This window comes from Lactuca saligna, chromosome 9, assembly GCF_052625555.1.
Source record: "Lactuca saligna cultivar CGN05327 chromosome 9, ASM5262555v1, whole genome shotgun sequence".
Lineage (NCBI taxonomy): Eukaryota > Viridiplantae > Streptophyta > Magnoliopsida > Asterales > Asteraceae > Lactuca > Lactuca saligna.
The window spans coordinates 82,244,976-82,254,211 of NC_136425.1; the positions used below are offsets into that span (position 1 = coordinate 82,244,976).

Here is a 9,236-nt window from a genome sequence, read left to right on the forward strand (position 1 = left end):
AGCACTAGTACTCCCCTGTTTTATAGAAAAGTACAGTTTCAGCCCCTAAATTTTGAAAATCTCACAATTTGGGCTTTATTGGGCCAAAATGTTCATTTTTGGCCCATTATGCTTAAAATTTTACATTTTAATCCTTCAAAAGAGTATATTTCCAGAAAATACTTTGTTGAAACTGTTTTGTCCCATCTCAACCATCAGAATTCATATTTTGTCATTTTGGGCCCTTTAATTTTATATTTTTAACATTTTGAGTCCAAAAATGGGTTTTTAGCCCAAAGAAGTTCATATTAACCACTTGGTTATTTTTCTAGAAATGATTTGTATGTAATAATATCATTTATACTAATTTCATACAACCTAATGTAAATCTCGGTTTTAAGGACTTTTTGACAAGATCCGACACTACAATCACATAAGAACATAAATATAAACATAGAAATCACACAAAGCATACATATACACATAGATCTACACCTTTGATTGTATTCCCCCCCCCCCCCCCCACACACACACACAAAACTTATAAAACCGAAAAATAGGAGGTATGAAGCTCACCTTGAGTTGGGTTTCGGTTTTGGAGGAGTTTGGAAGAAGTTTGATGTTGTTTTCGGCTCTAGCAACTTCTTGAGGAGGTTTTCGAACTTAGATGGTTCTAGGGAGTTAGACCATAATTTTACATGAGTTAAGATGAGATGTTTGATCTAACAAGGAACCTAGATCATAGATTTAAGTATAAACTTACCTTAGATGATGATTCTTGTGCAAAATATCTTTGAAAAGCTCTTAAGTCTCGAAAATTTGATGAAGAAAGGTGAGGGTGTTCCTTGAGAGAGTTTGCTAAACAAAAAGTGGATGAAGTGTGTGTGTTTGGGAGCTCTCGGCCGAGAATAAAGAAGAAGAAGAGAGAGATAGAGAGATAGTTGAGATGACTAACCTAGATGCATGTTGGTCCATGCATGGAGGTATGGGATGTATAAATGAGGTGGCAATCTCACAAGTTAACTCTTCATCCCTTGATTTTGGGCTAGGGCCGAGATTTGGAGAGGAAAAAAGGAGATTTTTGGGCTTTATTGCCCCTAAGCCCATATTAGAGTTCGGTTGAATGATTGTTGGCCCTATAAAATATAAGTGTGATTTTTATGTTTTATTAGGCTAGATTAGGTTAATTATGGTTCATAATATTTAATTTATTTCATTCTAGGCCCAATATGGCCCAAAATATTGAAATAAATGAAAGTGGGTCCAATTAGAGCCCATTTAAGGGTTCTAAGCCCAAGATAGTCAAATTGGAAGCTTATTGGTCCATTGGGCCCAACAAGGAAGTCCTAGTCCAAAATGGACCTAAACACGAACTACTAGGGTTTCCAATTACTTGTTGACTATTTGTAATGCTTGTATGGTGTCTTTGATTGAAATTTTTCTGTCATAAAGTAAGCATCTTACATGCCCTTAAGTTTTTGATTCAAAATTTTTACTTAAGTGTTGTAGTTACAAGGCACAAAATTTCTAGTTGTGACATTGCCTTTAGGACATTTATTTTTAAGGAAGACCATTTGCAGTAGTGTCTATCCCGATGAAAAATCCTAGATTAGGTCCCTTGTAATAGTTGTTTTAGGGATGTAAAGTGAGGATAAAGGGAATGAGTAATCGGGTTATTGTTGGTTGGTGAAAATTAAATATAATTATTTATTGTAGGTTGAAAACCCTATATGCTCACTAGGCTCCCAAGCCTGATCCACTCTATTTCTTTGTATTATAGGTAGTGATGCGAGAGCATAAGTTGGACAACTTGTGAAGATATTTTTGTTTATAGACCAGTAGTCATAAATAACTGTTGTAAGGTCCGTGTTGTATTGTTTATGCTTTTTGGTCTGTATCGGAACATGACATCCCGAGTTTTGTTATATAATGAAATTATATTTCTTTAAGAAATGCTATGATAAACTTTATTTTATCATATTGTGTTTTGGGAACAAATTCCGCAACTTTTTTAAACAAAGGATTACTCTGAAACTATTTTAAAAGCATAAATTAAACCGGTCTTTTCTGGTCGTGAATTTGGGGATGTCACATTAGGAGTACAGTTATGCCATCGTTGACATCAACTTGCTCATGTCAGGGCGAGTTGCCCCCGCTCAGCGGTTGGGGCTGCTCCGGTTTCATCGCAGGTACTTCGGCAGGAAGGGGGATTCGAAGTTTCTTCAGATGAGGTTGTGAGTATGTATCTTTTGCTTTTTTTGATTCTATATGTAATTTGTGGTTGTTATCTTGCATCGATTTGGGTAAGTATACCTTCAGTTATTTCTCTACTTATGTTTAGGTTATATCTTCAAGTAATGTCATATGCCATTTGCACGCCATGAATTACTAGTGGTTAGTGAGATGTTGTTTCCTTTTTACGGATTTGGAGTGTTTGGTGTTATCTTGGTTTATGGTCAAGATCAGTTCAGAGGCATTATGTGGGAGGTCTGCGGTCAGGGTTTAGCGGGTAGGTGTCCAACATCGTTAGGGTTCGGTGTTTCCAGTCTTTGTGTTTGGGTTGGCCTTTAGAAGTGCAAAGGGAAGCATTCTATTGCTAAGGTTTTGGTAAAAGCATCAGCTATTTGGAATTCAAGATTTGAGTGTGGCATCATTTCAAGGCATATAGGGTTATCAGTTTCATTAGGATTCGGGAAATGTTCATCTGGTATTTAGACGTTGTGCAGTCTTTTGGGGTTTGGCTAGTGATGCAACACTAGCACTGGTAAGCACAGGTTATCGGCAATGTGGTTATTAAAGGGTAAAAAGGATTGGGAATCCTTCAATTCTCATGTGTTATGAAGACTTATTTGAATCTAAGTGGGGGAGAATCACTTAGGTATTCAGGTAGAGAAGTAGGTGTGGAACTAGGGTGTGTTTCGCATCCCCATCGGGGAGGAGGGTGGCCCAAGTGGCTGCTTAGATCGAGGAATTGCGTAAGTTGGGAGTTAGGGAAACTTTCCAACTTTGGTTTCATGTCTTCTTGGTGTCTGCTAGCAGGCTTCGGGAAGGGGGGGTCCAGGGCGAGGTTCCAGTCATGATACGAGTTATTGATGGAGAGTTGGTTAGGTGTGTGTTTGAATCCGAATAACATTCAGATTAACAAACTAGTGGTAAGGAATTGGGTGGCGGTAGTTGCAACGTGGAAGTGTTGTAAGACTACGGGGTGGCCATAGCATTCATCGGTCTCGGTTCAGCGACAAGATTTCAACGAATCTGTGACTTGCTCATGGATTTATTCATACGGTTTAGGACAAGGTGGATCTGTTCGCAAGGTTGTGGGAGGGCCACAACGTGTTTGGAATCAAGGATTGATAGGTCGTGGGAGGTTGGGTATGGGGTGAGACCACATTTGGTCTTGTAACATTCACCTTAGCATTAGGTTTGGTGCTGATATGGTTCAGATAACTTTTGCATATTGCAAGTTTTTCTTTTAGAAGTCGCGTGGGGCGACTGTGAGGGTGTTCTTTGGCTCATCAGCCGGGCGGGAATCCGGTATTCCAGATAGTTGGCAGATAAGTTGGGACCAGGGAGGTCTCGGTTCATCTGGAAAGTAGATAAGAGGCAACAAGATGTTTCGGGCAAAAGTAGTGATTTAAGGAATCATGTGGAGTAGCTTGTTGGTTGAAAGTGCTAAGTTACTTGCAGTTGGATTAAATAATCTCATAGGAATTGATTTGACCCTGTTACGCAGCACTCGTTTGAGTCTAACTGTTGTAGGGATGAATCTTCTACTCGAAGGATTATTTGAGCCTTCTACTAAGTATAAGAATTCCGCAGCTGGTTATGGTTAGGGGATTTGTTTTCATAAGTTGCATCAAGGTAATCAAGGTTGGAAGCATTATGGTTGGTCAGTTGTTTAGTGAGGTTTTGGCATCAGCATGGGCGGTCTGTCGGAGAGGAAGACCATTATAGATTTTAGACTTCTGATGAGCAGGAGTGGTATTGCGGGAGTTTAAGGCTTGCTTTCTTCAGGATAGAATTTTAGTTTGAACTTCGGTTATCTCGGGAAGGTTGACTTATGTGTTGGATCTTTGTTTGCGTTCCGTAGATTTTTTTTTATTTTAATATTGTTGTTAGTAAAGAGGGATTTCGAGGAAGAAATCTAATTTAAGTGGGAGAGAGTTGTAACACCCAGTTTCAGATTAACTTTGTTGATTAGGGTTGCGACCCAATCATCAGTTGTCATGAGGCTTCGGGTTTCGAGAAAGGAAGGATTTAACCCATTTGGATGTAGTTGCCATGGTATATGTAATGATCCAAAAATCTCCTTGTTAACGATGTTAGTCTTCCGTTATATATATATATATATATATATATATATATATATATATATATATATATATATATATATATATATATATATATATATAGATTAAGTTGTGTGTTTATTTCGTGTAGGAATATATGCTTAATATCTTGAATGATTATGTAAGATTTATTAATAATTCAAAATGAATAAAAGTGAGTTATTTTATTTTATATTTAATCTAATTAAACGATTGTACAAAAAAGGAAAATATTATTTAATATGATTGGGGTTGTTACTGGAATAAGTATTGAGATTCAAGGACTATAGTTGTAAATTGAAATTAAATTGGTGAATTAAATTTATAAACAAGCCTACATTCAGTAGGGTGAGCGCGGTGCGGTTCGGTGCGGTTATTAGCTAAAACCTCACCACTAACCGCAAATGCGGTTAATCCATTTTGAAAACCGCATAGTGCGGTTATTTTTGCGGTGCGGTTTTGTTTTTTCAGTGTTGCGGTTATTAACCGCATGGATTTGGTGCGATTATTTTGTGTGGTTTTTAACCATAATTTAGAGCTCAAACGGTTTTAAAAGTTCAAACATATTACTTGTAATAATAAAAAAACCATAAAGTATAAGACAATTAACTTAAATTACAAACAACTAATATCTTAAAAACGTCAAATCAATAGTAATTTACAAAAAATATCTTAAAATTGTCGAATTTCACCATTTTTCAAAGTTAAACATAACAAAACACCAATATTTTGGTCTTCTAGTATTTTATCCATCTTTCATCCATGAAACTTATGTTATTTTTAGTATTTAATATATTAATAAATAATTAAAAAATTTGTATATAACATATGCGGTGCGGTGCGGTTTTTTTGCGGTTTTTGAAAACTAATAAACGCACCGCACCGCAAATTTGCGGTTTTTGAAAAACAGAAAACCTCATCATCGGTTTTAATTGCGGTTGCGGTTTATCGGTTGCGGTTTATGCGGTTTTTACGGTTAAATTTAATTGCGGTGCGATTTTTGCTCACCCCTAACATTTAGTATAAAAGAATAAAATCCCATAGTAACTAATTAAGATTTAATATTTCTTATAGGATAAAACTAATAATCAAAATGCATTAAGTATGTTTAATTAATTTTAGAATTCATTTAAGATAATAAGCTAATGGAATATAAGTTTAGGGATTGAATTGTTAATCTTTAAAACTATATATGAAATGAATATAAGAGATGGGGATTTTAACAAAATTGGAGAAGTTATTGGGGACCAAAACTGTAAATTGATCTTTAATCCAATTCATGCAATTATGGAAACCGCCGTACCTTTCCGTTTCCCTCGTTTCGTTACACACGACCCATATACCGACCATTCACCTTAATTATTCCCACATACCATTACCTAAAGATAATTTAACCTGAACCGTGAGAAAATACAAGCAGAAGGAAACCAGAAGAGCGGGAAGTTAGTTGCGTAGAGAAAGTGAGATCGAGAGGTTCGAGAGAGAAAGCTGGTTATGGCTAAGTTTATTGAAGATCTACTCTCGCTTGGATTTTGATCGGGACAAAGATGGCAACACGTCGACTGGTAAGTTCTTGGATGCAAACCCCTCATGTTTTCCTGCTCATCCACAACTTATTTGTTAATATATATCTCGCTGGAAAATACTATATGTATCTCTTCTTTTCCATCCCTATTCTTGGCAATTGCTACAAACTTGCTGCTTCTAATATTAACGAGATATGTGTGAATCTCCTTCAATTCCCTTACCTTTCTTAATCCTGAAAGTTCATACACTGGTTGAAGACTGAGACGAGTATCGATTGAATTTGGAAGCATCAATGTAACCCGTGATTGTGAAACTTAAAAAAAGATGCCATGGTTACCAAACCTTAATTCAGGGGCGGATCCAAGGGGATCCCGGGATACCCCTCAATTTTTTTTCGGTAGTGTAATTTTTGTTTAAGCATCCCTCAAAAAAAATCGGTATGGTGTATATATACGCATCCATCTACTTATAAACACAAACAAACAGTTGGTTTGTTGGTTAAGGTGTTGGTTTATTCAATCAAAGGTCTTGAGTTCTATTCTCGCTTCTTACATATTCTTTGTTTATTTTTGTTTTATTTTCCCAACTATTCTATCCCACATCGCTAAACACATGTAAACTCAATCATTTTTTTCTATTATATAAACCTGTTATGCTCATGCTTTATTTGATATCTATTTGAGTCTCATATCGATTCAAGTATCAAAATATACTTCAACTTCATGTGTATATAACAAGACTTGAGGTTACCTAAGGATTCGATTAGGATTTAGGTTTAAAACCGAACCCAAACCCGGGAAACCCAAGTACCCCAAGAAAAAAAATTAAAATACCCCTTTACTTTGATCCTGGCTCCGCTACTGCCTTAATTTATGCGATCTTTAACAGCCATGTGTTGCTTTCACGTAATGTTTTATGTAGCTCATAAACTTCACTGGAACCGAAAGCGATTGAATTTTGGACGTATCTAACAAGCATGCAAGATTTCATGGCACACGATAGTTCACTAATATTATAGCCTCAACTTTTGTATATCATAATTGTGAATTCATAAATTTATATAATGGAGTAACTTGACGATATATGAGAATTGCTTTTGGTTGCATGTCTGCCTAAATAGTATGTGATCATATGCATATATAGTACATCCACCTTTAGAAAGAAAAATGCATCATAGTCCATGGGATAATATGTCAGGAAGTTTAACACCCTACTCCCGAGTTCATTAAAGGAAAGAAAAGAAAAGAAAGGAAGAACAAGGAGAGAAAAGAAAAGAAAGGGAACAGAAATAATAAAGTATTCAGTGCTCCCGAGTTCGAAAGAAAGGAAAAGAAAGTATTCATTTTAGGTGCTCCCGAGTTCATTAAAGGAAAGAAAAGAAAGTAAAAAAAGACAATTATACCCTTTTATGTTTTTGAGTAAATATTAAGTCTTTACATCCCCACATTCATTCTACCGTACCCCCTACCCCCCTCCCCCCCCCCCCCCCTCTACTTAAAACATTATCAAAACAATTTTATTTTCATATAAAGTAAATTATAAAAAGGAAAACCACATGTTATTCAATTGTCTTCAAGATGCAAAACGAAAATCACAAACAACTCAAAAAAAAAAAAAAAAAAAAAAAAATCATAAACGCATTAGATCAATCCAGTAACAATCACCCAAGGTTATTCAATCACATGCACCCATCATATCTTTGAGGACACCCATCCGTATCTGAAGGAGACAACTGAACAATGTCCTAGCTTTTGCTTGATTTGTTGCCAAAAAATTTAGAGCCCTCGGTAATTCATGGGGTTCCAAACCCACCAACTCCAATTCTCTATAAATTTCTTCCCCTGTATATTCCCGAGGATAAGCTCTATCAAAAAATATATTACCCTCCCTGATAGCACCAACCACATTATCAACCGATTTCATTATCTTTGAGTTAATATCTTCTTCTTCTTCGTCGTCTTCAAATTTCCTCTTTTTACTCTTACCCTTCTTTGCACCCGAAGACTGTTCTTGTGAAAAAGGAGGTGGAATAACATCCTGAATGTCATCATCAAGATCAACATATTCGTTCTCCAAATGAATTTCATTGTTAGCTAACATGTCATCAACTTCTTTAATTGTTTCAACTTGAATATTTTCATTTTCATTTAATCGGGCATTTCTTTCTTTGGCTGTTTTAGCATGTGCACCAGATGCCCTATCCCTTGCAAATAATACCAACATCTCATCGAAGTAAGCAATCTTTTTTGTCCTTAACGACGTAGCCTCAGGTTTTGACTGTTTAACAACACAAAAATAATTAATATTGCAAACGATAACATAAAATATTTAATAAAAATAACATAGACATAAAAGGAACACTTACTTTTATTAAATTATCCCATACTTCTTCCTCCGCTTCTATTAGTTGAGTAGACGAATTCCAAGAGAACCAGCTCAATGAAATTCCCCTAAACAGATCGTACCATTGCGAAAAATGTTTTTTTTAAGGTTTTGTAGCGATTCTTCAAATGATTTTTGGGAATATCCATTTGATGCTTTGTGTTCAACTCCTCAACCATTTGAGCATATGCAGTTGGTGTGAAACTACCATTCACCCTATTGCCCGTCTCTTGTTGTTTAATCATCGCTTGGATGTACGCATAATCCATTTTATCTGACCATTTAACTTGTTCCTTTTCACTACCACTAGCTTCCTGTTTGATCATGATGACTTTGCACATAGGAATAAAAATTAAAGAATGGTAGATTGTTAGACCACAATATGAAGCATAATACTAATAAAAAATATGAAGGGTAAATAACATAATTAATCTCAAAAACCAATCATCAATACAATGTGAAATTGAAAACAAAATGTATCAAAATGAAACTAGTTTTACATATTAATTTAATTGTTTGAATGTGTCAAATAATTTGCCCACATTTCATTTGCAATTGAATTCATTAGTTTCTCTGCCATTCTATTACCCTCATTTGTTTCTGTTGAATTACGACGATCTTGCTCTTGTGGTCCGTTTAAGATCTCCTGCATCACCTCATCTTCAAGATTTATGTCGCGGTCTTCATCTAATAAAAAGTTGTGTAGAATACAACATGCAAAAAATATGGCAGATTGTGTTTCACAAGAGTAAAATGGTTCTGTTGTAAAGCTCGCTCAATGGTGTTACGTAAGGAAGCATGACAAAGATTAAACAACTCTTTAGAACTTTGTGGACCACGCATGGACCAACTGCAATGGGAAAGAAGTATTTAGCCAGAAAAAAATGTTTAGACATAGTCATTCTTAGGACATGTTAAGTACATTGAAAGTTCATAAACAATATGATTGTTAGAGCGAGTAAGCCAAAGAAAACAATTCTGTTCGATTTATAGTTTTCTAATCTTTATTTTGGTTTTTTT

General features: G+C 35.6%; 1 pseudogene; it reads right to left on the minus strand.

Annotated features, from left to right (window-relative positions):
* Positions 1 to 7,371: 7,371 nt before the first annotated feature.
* Positions 7,372 to 8,542, minus strand: LOC145014390 (uncharacterized; annotated as a pseudogene).
* Positions 8,543 to 9,236: the final 694 nt, after the last annotated feature.